This window comes from Puntigrus tetrazona, chromosome 24, assembly GCF_018831695.1.
Source record: "Puntigrus tetrazona isolate hp1 chromosome 24, ASM1883169v1, whole genome shotgun sequence".
NCBI lineage: Eukaryota > Metazoa > Chordata > Actinopteri > Cypriniformes > Cyprinidae > Puntigrus > Puntigrus tetrazona.
The window spans coordinates 14,909,302-14,919,289 of record NC_056722.1 but is presented as its reverse complement, the minus strand read 5'-3'; the positions used below and the strand labels follow the sequence as shown (position 1 = coordinate 14,919,289).

Below are 9,988 nucleotides of genomic sequence, written 5' to 3'. Positions count from 1 at the left end.
GGAGGTTTCTTTATTTTCTCTAACTCTTTTCGTCTCTCTCTCTCTCTCTCTCTCTCTCTCTCTCTTCCTTCTACAAATTTTTTTCCTCTGACGCACACGCAAACACACACCCACCCATGGCTGTCCTCTTGCCCCAGCTGCAATTATCACCAGAGCGTTTCACTTCTCTAGGTTGAAGGCAGTTCTTTCCAGGACAGTGCGTGACACAGACCCTACAGAGGTAAGAAACACGACTGCCTTTTCATTTCACATTCACATCAAAACTGTGGGTAACTCAAAGTCAAGGTTTTTTTTTTATCATTTTGTGTCACAATGTCACAGAAGACAGGCATAACTTAGAATCATCACTGAAAGTTAAATGCTGAATTATGGCAATGAACATTTATTAGGCTTTTTAGTTTAGTATTTTATATATATATATATATATATATATATATATATATATATATATATATATATTTTTTTTTTTGGATTAGATTAGATTAGATTTGCTTCACTGCCATCTATTTAGTCAAAGCAAAGTCCTGCTTACTAATCTTCAAATTGGGTCTTATGACCTGGAAGGTAAAGTTCAAAATAAACATTACTGGAACACATAAAAATGACTATGAAAAACGTGTTTGCAGAAAAAAAAAAAAAAAAAAAAAAAATATATATATATATATATATATATATATATATATATATATATATATATATATATATATAAAGGACAATTTCTGTATTTTTGTATGAGAAAGCAGAATAGAATGACAGTTTACCTGCGCGCTGTAAAAGTGACAGGATAAAAGGGTGTAACATACCCTGAGCTTCATAATAGACCAAAGTAATACAACACGGCATGGATTCAAGAATAAGAACAATAGATCACCTTTTTACATGCTTATTAAGCATAGAGCCTCAGACATACTTTCTGCGTTAACAGTTAAACTAACAAACATACATACAATAGAATAATACACTTTAACATTGTCACCCAAAATTCAAATTCTGTCATAAATTACTCGCCCTCAATTTCTTCCAAACCTGTTTCTTTCTTAATCTGAATACATTTGCTGGTCTCTTTGACTTCCTTTGGACTTTTTTTCCCCTCCAAACAAAGATAATCAATGAAGACCATCAATGGCTTGGATACCAACTTTCTTTACAGCAGATGAAATAAATTCATATAGGTTTGGGAAAATTTGAGGGTAAGTAAAGAGGTTTTATTTTAAAGGTGAATAATTAATTTAAATTCATATTGTCTGGAGATGTTTTCATGAATATTTATTAAGCAACTGCGATAAAGTATATGCATTTCGTCATAAAATTGTGTGGTAGTGTTTTAGTCTATTGGTATATTATGAAGTTTAAAATGTGCAGTAAAATTTAAAATGCCAGCAAAACAAAAGAATATCATAGCTTGGAAATAGTTTACAGCCAAAAAAAAAAACTATGGATGAATATGTTGTTATTCGTCATAAATTAAAAAAACAAAAAGTCAAACCGTTTCCACAAGAGGAAGAAATTCCATCCCTAACAGCGGACTTTCTGGAAGAGACGTTCCATTTAAAATTAATCACTAGGACATTTTTGAATAGTTTTTGACCAATGTTTTAAACATTTGGAAAATGTTAATCCAACTTTCTGGCTCTCTTTTACGCAGCACAGACAAATGAATTGCCATAGAATATATGAGCAGACAACATACAAAAAACAAGCAATCTGTATTAGGTATAGATTTTTTTAACAGCTGGTTTGCTGATAACCCCAAAAGACGAAATCAGCTCACTCTGTGCCACTATTATACAAGCATGTGTTTAACAGATACAGGCAGGTAAACTCAGTGGTATGTGAAACTCCAGATGAGCAGCTGGCAAAAGTCAAAGATCTGCAGTTTAAAAGTGCAAACAATGAGACAGTCCAGCAGTGAGCATTTCTAGAACTTCAGCTAAAAGAGTTCAGGGTTAAATAAACTCCCCCTCAATCCAGACATATTATTGCAAAGCTGCTAAGTTTACAATAGGTCTAAAGTTAAAGTGCCACGAAGCTACCCATATACTTTTACTTACTTGATTTCATAAGCTACTGTTTATGGTGAAAGACCGCTGCTTGAAAAATTCACTCAGCCAAGCTGCACATGTGTGCACAGAGTTTTTAGTCAAAAGTAATGTGTCTGTCTTAAGTTGTGTATGATCTCATCCAAGACCCTCTGGAATACTAATTGAGAAAGACGTTATGGAAGAAACTACTAAGTAACATTCAGGATAAAGTTAGTCAGAACAACACAGCAGAAAAGCACAAACCAGCAATCAAAGATAAAGCTTGCACATATATTATAATCAATAATCTTGCAGTTGTGTGGCTATGAAGTCTAACAAAAACATAACATTATTATAGACAGACGTGAATTTTAAGGTGCCGAATCTTATAACCTACAATTCCCATAATTTCTAAATATTTGCTAAATAAATGCCCATTCCCATGAAAACCAGTTTGTAATGCAGAAAAAAATAAATGACATGACATTTTTTCAACAATAAATATAGCCAGAACTGAATGAAGATAAAACATATTGTACCATATTGTGCTTTTATTTAATTATATTTTTTTTCTACAACTGATAAATTTATCAATATTTTGAAAAACGTACTTTTTGTGTTGCTTTGGATAACATCTGCAAAATGTACAAATGTAAAAATCATTTTAGCCTAAAACATCTATATAAAGAAAGAAATCTCTTACTTTTACATCAGAATTTTCATAACTATGAGAAGGATGTTTAAAAACTTGTTTCTTGTTGAAATAAATAGATTTTGACTCACACAGAAGAAAAACTATTTTTCTTTCAGCTGTAACACACAACAAAAATGAAAAGCACATTTGGTGTGTGTAATCTTCTAACATGGCTTGACATCACATGTACAATTGCAAAGCACAGCCTGCTAATAATCAGGTTTTTATTTTACTACAAAATATCACGTGTAATGTGTACACGTTTGTTTGTAATGATTTGTAAAATTTACCAGCAATATTTGAGTTTCTTTCTCTCTTTAGATCATGATGAGTGTTCTTTTGGATTACGATCATGACTATCATTATCATGACCATGACAACAGTTCCAACCACAGTGACTATGATGACAAGGATTTTCCAGACTTCCACACAGTCTGTGACAAACAAGAGGTCAGATCTTTTGCTGGGGTGTTTTTGCCAATAGTCTATACTCTAGCACTGATCCTTGGCCTGGCCGGAAACTCTCTGGTCATTTTGGTTTACCTTTCCCATAAACGCTTACGGACACTGACGGATGTTTTCATCCTCAACCTGGCCTTCGCAGACCTTCTTCTGCTCCTCACCCTGCCCTTCTGGGCTGCGGATGCAGTAAATGGCTGGGCAATTGGCACAGTCGCCTGCAAGATAACCTCTGCTCTCTACACCACCAATTTCAGCTGTAGCATGTTGCTGTTGGCCTGCATTAGCATAGACCGCTATCGTGGCGCTAGCTAGAGGCTCCACCACTACCAATACTCTAGCCAGGAGCAACGCCCGCAGGCAGAGGATAATCATGTGCCTCCTGGTTTGGGGACTTGCCATTGTCCTCGGATTGCCAGATATGGTATTCTACACGGTGAAGAAGCAGCAGTCTAGTGGGCGTAATGCCTGCCGGGCAGTTTACCCACACAATATGGCGCGGGCAGCTAAAGCAACTCTGGAAATTCTGGAAGTGTCTCTGAGCTTTCTTCTTCCTTTCCTGGTGATGACATTCTGCTATTGCAGGGTTGGAATTGTGTTGGGTCAAGCGCAACAGCGGGAAGTGCGTGGTGGAAGGAGATGGCGGGCATTTCGGGTTTTGATAGCAGTAGTAGGTGTGTTTCTGTTGACCCAGCTCCCTATAATGTAGTAAAATTAGTTAGAGCCCTGGATGTGATCTACATTTTGGTGACGGAATGTGAGGTGAGCAAAAACCTTGACCGGGCCAATCAAATCACTGAAAGTCTGGCCCTTACGCATTGCTGCCTGAATCCTGTTCTCTACGTTTTTATTGGCTCATCTTTCAAAATGCACGTTCTGAAGCTTGCCAAGCATTGCGGGCAGACAAGAAGAGGGTACCGTCATGGCAATGAACAGCCCACTGTCGAGATGTCCCTTAAGTCAAGCGCACAATCTCACACTCACTCTTCGTCGGACAATGAAGACACGAGTACGTTCACCATATGACATGACAATAACTTAAACAATGAGGACTGCCAACTACATTATTTTAAAATACCTGTGTACATAGTAACTCGATGTATATATACCATAGCCTAAATACACATTGGTACACTACACTAGTATCTGCAGCTCTAATATTTGTGTAACTACACACATTTAACACGAGTAAAAGGACATTAGTAAAAAAAACCTTTGAACACTCATTTGTAATGAAAGTACAAATGTGTAACAGGAATAACAGCACTTTTTGGTAAAGAAAGTGTTACATTTTATAGACAATTCTTATGGATTAAACCTACCCACTTCCAGCCCCTGGATGAAAGTGTTCTAATTACTCTTATACATACTGTTGTTACAAAATGTTTTTACAAATTCCTGTTACAGGAGTACTTAGTGAAGTAAAAAATTGTTGTTACCAATGGCCTGTTACACATTTGTACTTACACATACCAATCTGAGGGTTGTTATGTTGTGTAGTTAGAGAAATATTACAGCCGTAGGTACTAAGTACCAATGTGTACTTGCACAGTGGTTACATACTACGTACACATCTAGTTACTATGTAAGTACAAAGGTATTAGGCACACACTATAAAGCAGGACCCATTCATTTACAAAGTTCATCCAGTTCGAAGTATAATTCAGTGTTGATGTGATCACTTACATATGCCTATAAAGCTAAACACAAATTTTTCTTTCTAACTTACATGTACACAGGCACTAAACACACACCAAACTCACTAAAAAGATAATTTTTTGCTCAGTTTGTGCACTATTTGTAGAGCCACAGGTATCTTTTATCTCCTTTCAAATAGGGATGGATCACAATTTTTTATATTTGTTTTGCTGATTTAATTATAGAATATCAAATAGGTTGGTCTTTGAAACTCCCCATGTTTGCAAGAGAAAGTATTGAAAGTATTATATTTCTTCCTCCAATCCTGTATTTATTCCCTTTATGGATTCCATTTTTGTTAATAAGTGCCGTAAATCAGTTATGTTTATTATATTACATTTTAGAATGTTACAATCATTATATGGCTTGAGTTAAGATAGCCTATCTTCTAATGAATTAAACAGTTTATCATACAAATAAAAATGTGAATGGTTTCTCTCCCTTCTCTCACTGTTTATGGCTGTGTAACCTGTGCGTGTGTGTGCATGCGGAGAAGGGGTGCACTCTCCAAATAATAATCATATAATTCACAGCAATCTCCAATATTTTGTTATATGTTTAAAGAACAAAGTATGCTATTTAGACATGCATGAAATCTGAGCACGCAGAATTCCATGGAAAACATTTGTGTGTTTGTTTATTAAGTGTTTTGGTTGCTAATACTTTCTGCTAACAAACAATAATGCCATTACTTAGTTTTAGCTAATAATATTCCACAGAATCCCCAAAATTAGAGCATTAACCTGCATATTTATCAGGTTTTTATACTAACCACTTATAGAAAGTGTATGGTGATCTCAAAAGTTTTGTGTACCCTGCATACCAGATTTTTGTATATTATATATCAGCAATGTATTTTCATTAAAGTATACTTTATACAGTTGGCCTTTTTGGTGTTATTTGCTGGTTATGTGTGTGCACACAAAAGTCTGCAGGAAAACAAAATATACAAACACAAGTCCCATGCACAGACGATTATGCTTTACTCACAGGATATAAGCCACACAGCATCTGATTTTGGTTGTAAGTGTGTGGTTTTGAAGAGAAGTTGGTTTAAAACTAATGGGAATCAATGGGAAGGATATTATGACAGCACGAATGATATGTGGAAAGCAGATTGGAAAAAGACGTCCATGAACAATAAAAGTGGTCAACCATATTTTCTTCTTTAAATGTAATAAAATAAATATTACATAAATATAATAAATGAAAATAAAAGCACAGAGAGATGAATTCTTGGTGTTAATTATAGGGCATAAAACTTCTGCATGTAATGACCTAGAACACTAACTCTCAATGGCTGCTCTGTCAGTTCTTTATTATCAGTTTATTATAGGAACCTAGGTGTGCAATTTGCTAGAGATCTTCCTTTCGAAAGCCACATTTCTACCGATTGTCAAAAGAATAAATATTAAAATTACAAACTATGCAGAATGCAGAAACATTAAATGTGCATATATGACCACAGGGTTAGATTATCATAATGCTTTATTGTGTAGTTGCTCTGTGCGAATAATAAACAAACTCTAACTGGTCCAAAATGCAGCAGATAGAGTTCTTACTGGAACCAGACAGTATGATCATATTAGGCCAGTTCCCTTTCAGTTAATCACACTGAGTCACGTCGGATATGACCAATGAATTGGGATCTGGTTTTGAGAGCATATTCTACTTCCTAGTATTAAAACGAGCCAATGAACATTGGCACGTACTGATCACATCCAACCGCAGCTGATCACAGCATGTGTATAAATGAGCAGCGCGCGTATGCAGCGTTTTGCTTCGGAGCCGAGCATGACACATTCTGCTCCCTCTTCTATTCAAAAGTGACTGGCTGTACAGAGTTTCAGCGGAGGTTGTTCCAGCGTTGAATGGATTGCCATATCAGGTTGCACTACCCCTGTTGTGTTGCCATCTCCTGTTTCCTCAGCACTAGAATAGCTTTTTTTCCCTAAAAAACCATTCACAGGTACGTCTTTCTAAAGACGACATGCATCTGGCAAGATAACGTACGTCTTGCTTCAGACGGTGTACACTTATGTGTTTCTGGAAGCTGTTCTTACCTGGAGTTAGGTGATGGTCCTTGCTTGCCTGTGCACTAAGCATGCTGTTGTGGCAGTTGTGGATGAGTCATCTCCTTGCAGGGAGGTCGTCATCTTGGAGTTGCGGGCCAGACTCTGTCACTTTGAAAGTAGGTGGAGCTTTGTGTCTTTACCTCGACTTTGTTCTCGTTCTGGCTGCAGACAGGTGAGGTCCATTTCGGGTTGTGGCACAGATGGTAACCAGTGGAGCTGCGAAAGGGACAGTCTGGAATCTCACGTGGGGTACCAGCTGTATCCTCTGGGGCTCCCCTAATGATTAGATGCCAATCAAATGACAATTGCTGTATCGTAAGATGTTTCAGACATTTCTGGAGATGAAGATCCAGTTGGCTCCCCGTCTACCAGGCGATCGATTGTACTGGATACAGATCTAGAAATGGTGGCTATGCTGGTCCGGGCTGCCAAGCCTGGATGTGCATGAAGAGCTCACTGGGACATGGACGGTACCTTCTTTCACTGCCAGAAACTGTTCTGGTGGCTCTCCTCCTTCACCATATGGCGCCGCAGCATTTGGGTATTCAGAGGTCCCTCTGGTGGAGTGTGGTTGCGATGTAATTGTATCCAAATATCGTTACCGCTTGTGGATTAGCTGCTTCGCTGCACATTCTATGGCATTGTTGTGGGTGGTCCTGCACCAAGGTGGTCATGACCCCAGAAGTTCTCTGTGAACTCTGCATCACGTCGGAGTGCGATGTCCAGGAGCACCATCTCTGGCTGTGTCTGGTTGACATGTTTGAGACAGACAAGACACTTATCTTGCATGCTCCCGTGTCCCAGACAGGCCTCTTCGGCGACTCAGTGGAGAACTTTGTACAGCGGTTCTCTATTACCCAGAAGCAGACTGAGGCCGTCAAACACACCATAGAGCTGAATGCAGGGCAGCCACCCCACCCCTCTAGGTCCACGCCAAACCTGATAGCAAGCACATATGCAAGCGCGTTCTTGAGAGGGGTGACCCGGGATAGAGGGAACTGCTCTTTGGGAGATGGTGATCACACCAGCCACAGGTACGTCAGTAGTTCCGCTGGAGCCACTAGTTCGGCGTCTGGATGCTCAGTTCAAGCTTCCCAGGCCATCTCGCTGGCTTCTTTGTATCATTCGACTCGGCTATACTATATGCAACTCTGTACAGCGTTGTCCACTTTACGTTATGGATACCCCTGTCTTACATGCGAAGATGTACATTTTTTAATAAAGTTGTTATTTTTGATTTTGTTTTCATACAAAAAGTATTATCATAGCTTCATTATATGGTTGAACTACTGATGGCAGATGGAGCATAGAGACCACATATTTTTATATGTTTTTTACATTTTTATATTTTTACGAGTAGCGTATTGTTCGGGCAAAGATCAACCCTCCAAAACCATAAAGCACAGATAGGCAAACGCAACAAACATCTAAATGGGCACTAAATGGACCAGCCGAATTGGGAAAAGCCAAGACGGTGCTATTTGGTCTGCCTGTACCCTGTCGAATCCACATCCCTTACAGGAGAAAAGGTGTAAATTAAACCTTCCCCAAACCAAATAGTGGAGGAAATTTCACTCCCCCGTGAATTCAAAGAGCCCTTTGGGTAATGAGAAATGCCACACTGCCCCAGGAAGCCAGAAACTCAGGTCCTAACAAAGGAATTCATAGTTTCTGTCCTTTAGAGACAACAGAAGGACCTAAATTGTATAAAATGTATAACTCTGTATTAAGTTGTTGTTTTATCCTATCCTACCTCACCTGTAACATCAGGGGCAAACATAGCAGCTATATCCTGCTTATATTTGAATTCTTGTTGAAACTATGGGTGGGTGTACTCAAAACCCCGCCATGTTTCATATGTAAATGCTCCTCTTGTTAGTTCTTAAATGACAGTGTATAATACTAAAATGTGTCTTATTCCACCGTTATCTTATTCTTGTCTAAAACTATTCTCAACTCCTGAAGCATGGTCGTGCAGGTGGTCATATAAATGCAAATCGTGCCCAAAACTGGCTCCTTCTCATTGGATCACCTGTGCAACCAGGAATCATTGCTCATTGGGACCCTCCCGGTGACCTGCTGGCCACACTCTCTCTCTCACTTTCCAGAGAGAGTGGCTTGAGAGAGAGACTTGGCCTTCACTTGCTCACATCACTTTCACTTTTTTACTGTAGCAAAAGCTGCTTTGACACAATCTGTTTTGTTAAAAGCACAATAGAAATAAAAGTGTCTTGCCTTGAAAATGGACGTTATTTTGTAAAACTGCTCACATGTGGGCACTACAGTTTTAGCAAGGTCAAAGAAGTGACCATTCTCCCAGAATATTAATGTTGTTTTGAAATCACATGATGTTCTTCAAGTACTTGTGAAAATTACTATTTTTTAAACTAAACACTTCAAATTTGTGTTAAAAGCAATAAAACGTGTCAGAGTTTTACTGCTTCTAAGTGTGATATGTACTTACTGGTAAGTATTTCATGTCGTATTTCAGGTATGTTTAAGCCATAAGACCATGTGGATTAATAAGCAACAAATTACAAATTTATTGTGGAAAAAGTTGTAGATAATAGTGAATACGTGTTACCCATTCTAAAGTGTTACCAAACACTTTAAGCCAAACAGTTCCTTGCCTGTTCTTTCCACTGACCGTAACGGTGCTCTGGTAGTCATTGCACAAAAGACACAAATGGGTAAAGGAGCTGTGAAAAGTTAAAGTTTAAGACCATCACATATAAACAAACCTCACCATAGGCCTGGGAGCCAACAAAGGAAATTGGCTATCCCATGAGAGAAAAGCATAAAAAAAAGAAAAACAGGAAATACTGTGCGTGTGTGTTGGGGGGATTGGGGTTGCATTTTTGTGGCTTCATGGATGTAGCTGAAGCAAAAGAAAAGGATATGACAATGGCTGAAAGAGAAAAGGCCAGGGGTAACCAGCACAGCTGTCTGTTTCTGTTTTTTGCTCATAACGATGAGATAATGTCTAAAATGTACAGAAGGTTCATTCAGCAAACAATGAAGACTAAAAAACTACTATAAGG

General features: G+C 38.3%; 2 pseudogenes; one reads left to right on the top strand and one right to left on the bottom strand.

Moving 5' to 3' along the window:
- Positions 1 to 5,755, top strand: part of LOC122329920 — a 5,934-nt pseudogene extending 179 nt beyond the window's left edge.
- The window catches only part of LOC122330211, a 43,626-nt pseudogene that overhangs the window by 14,281 nt on the left and 19,357 nt on the right, over positions 1 to 9,988 (bottom strand).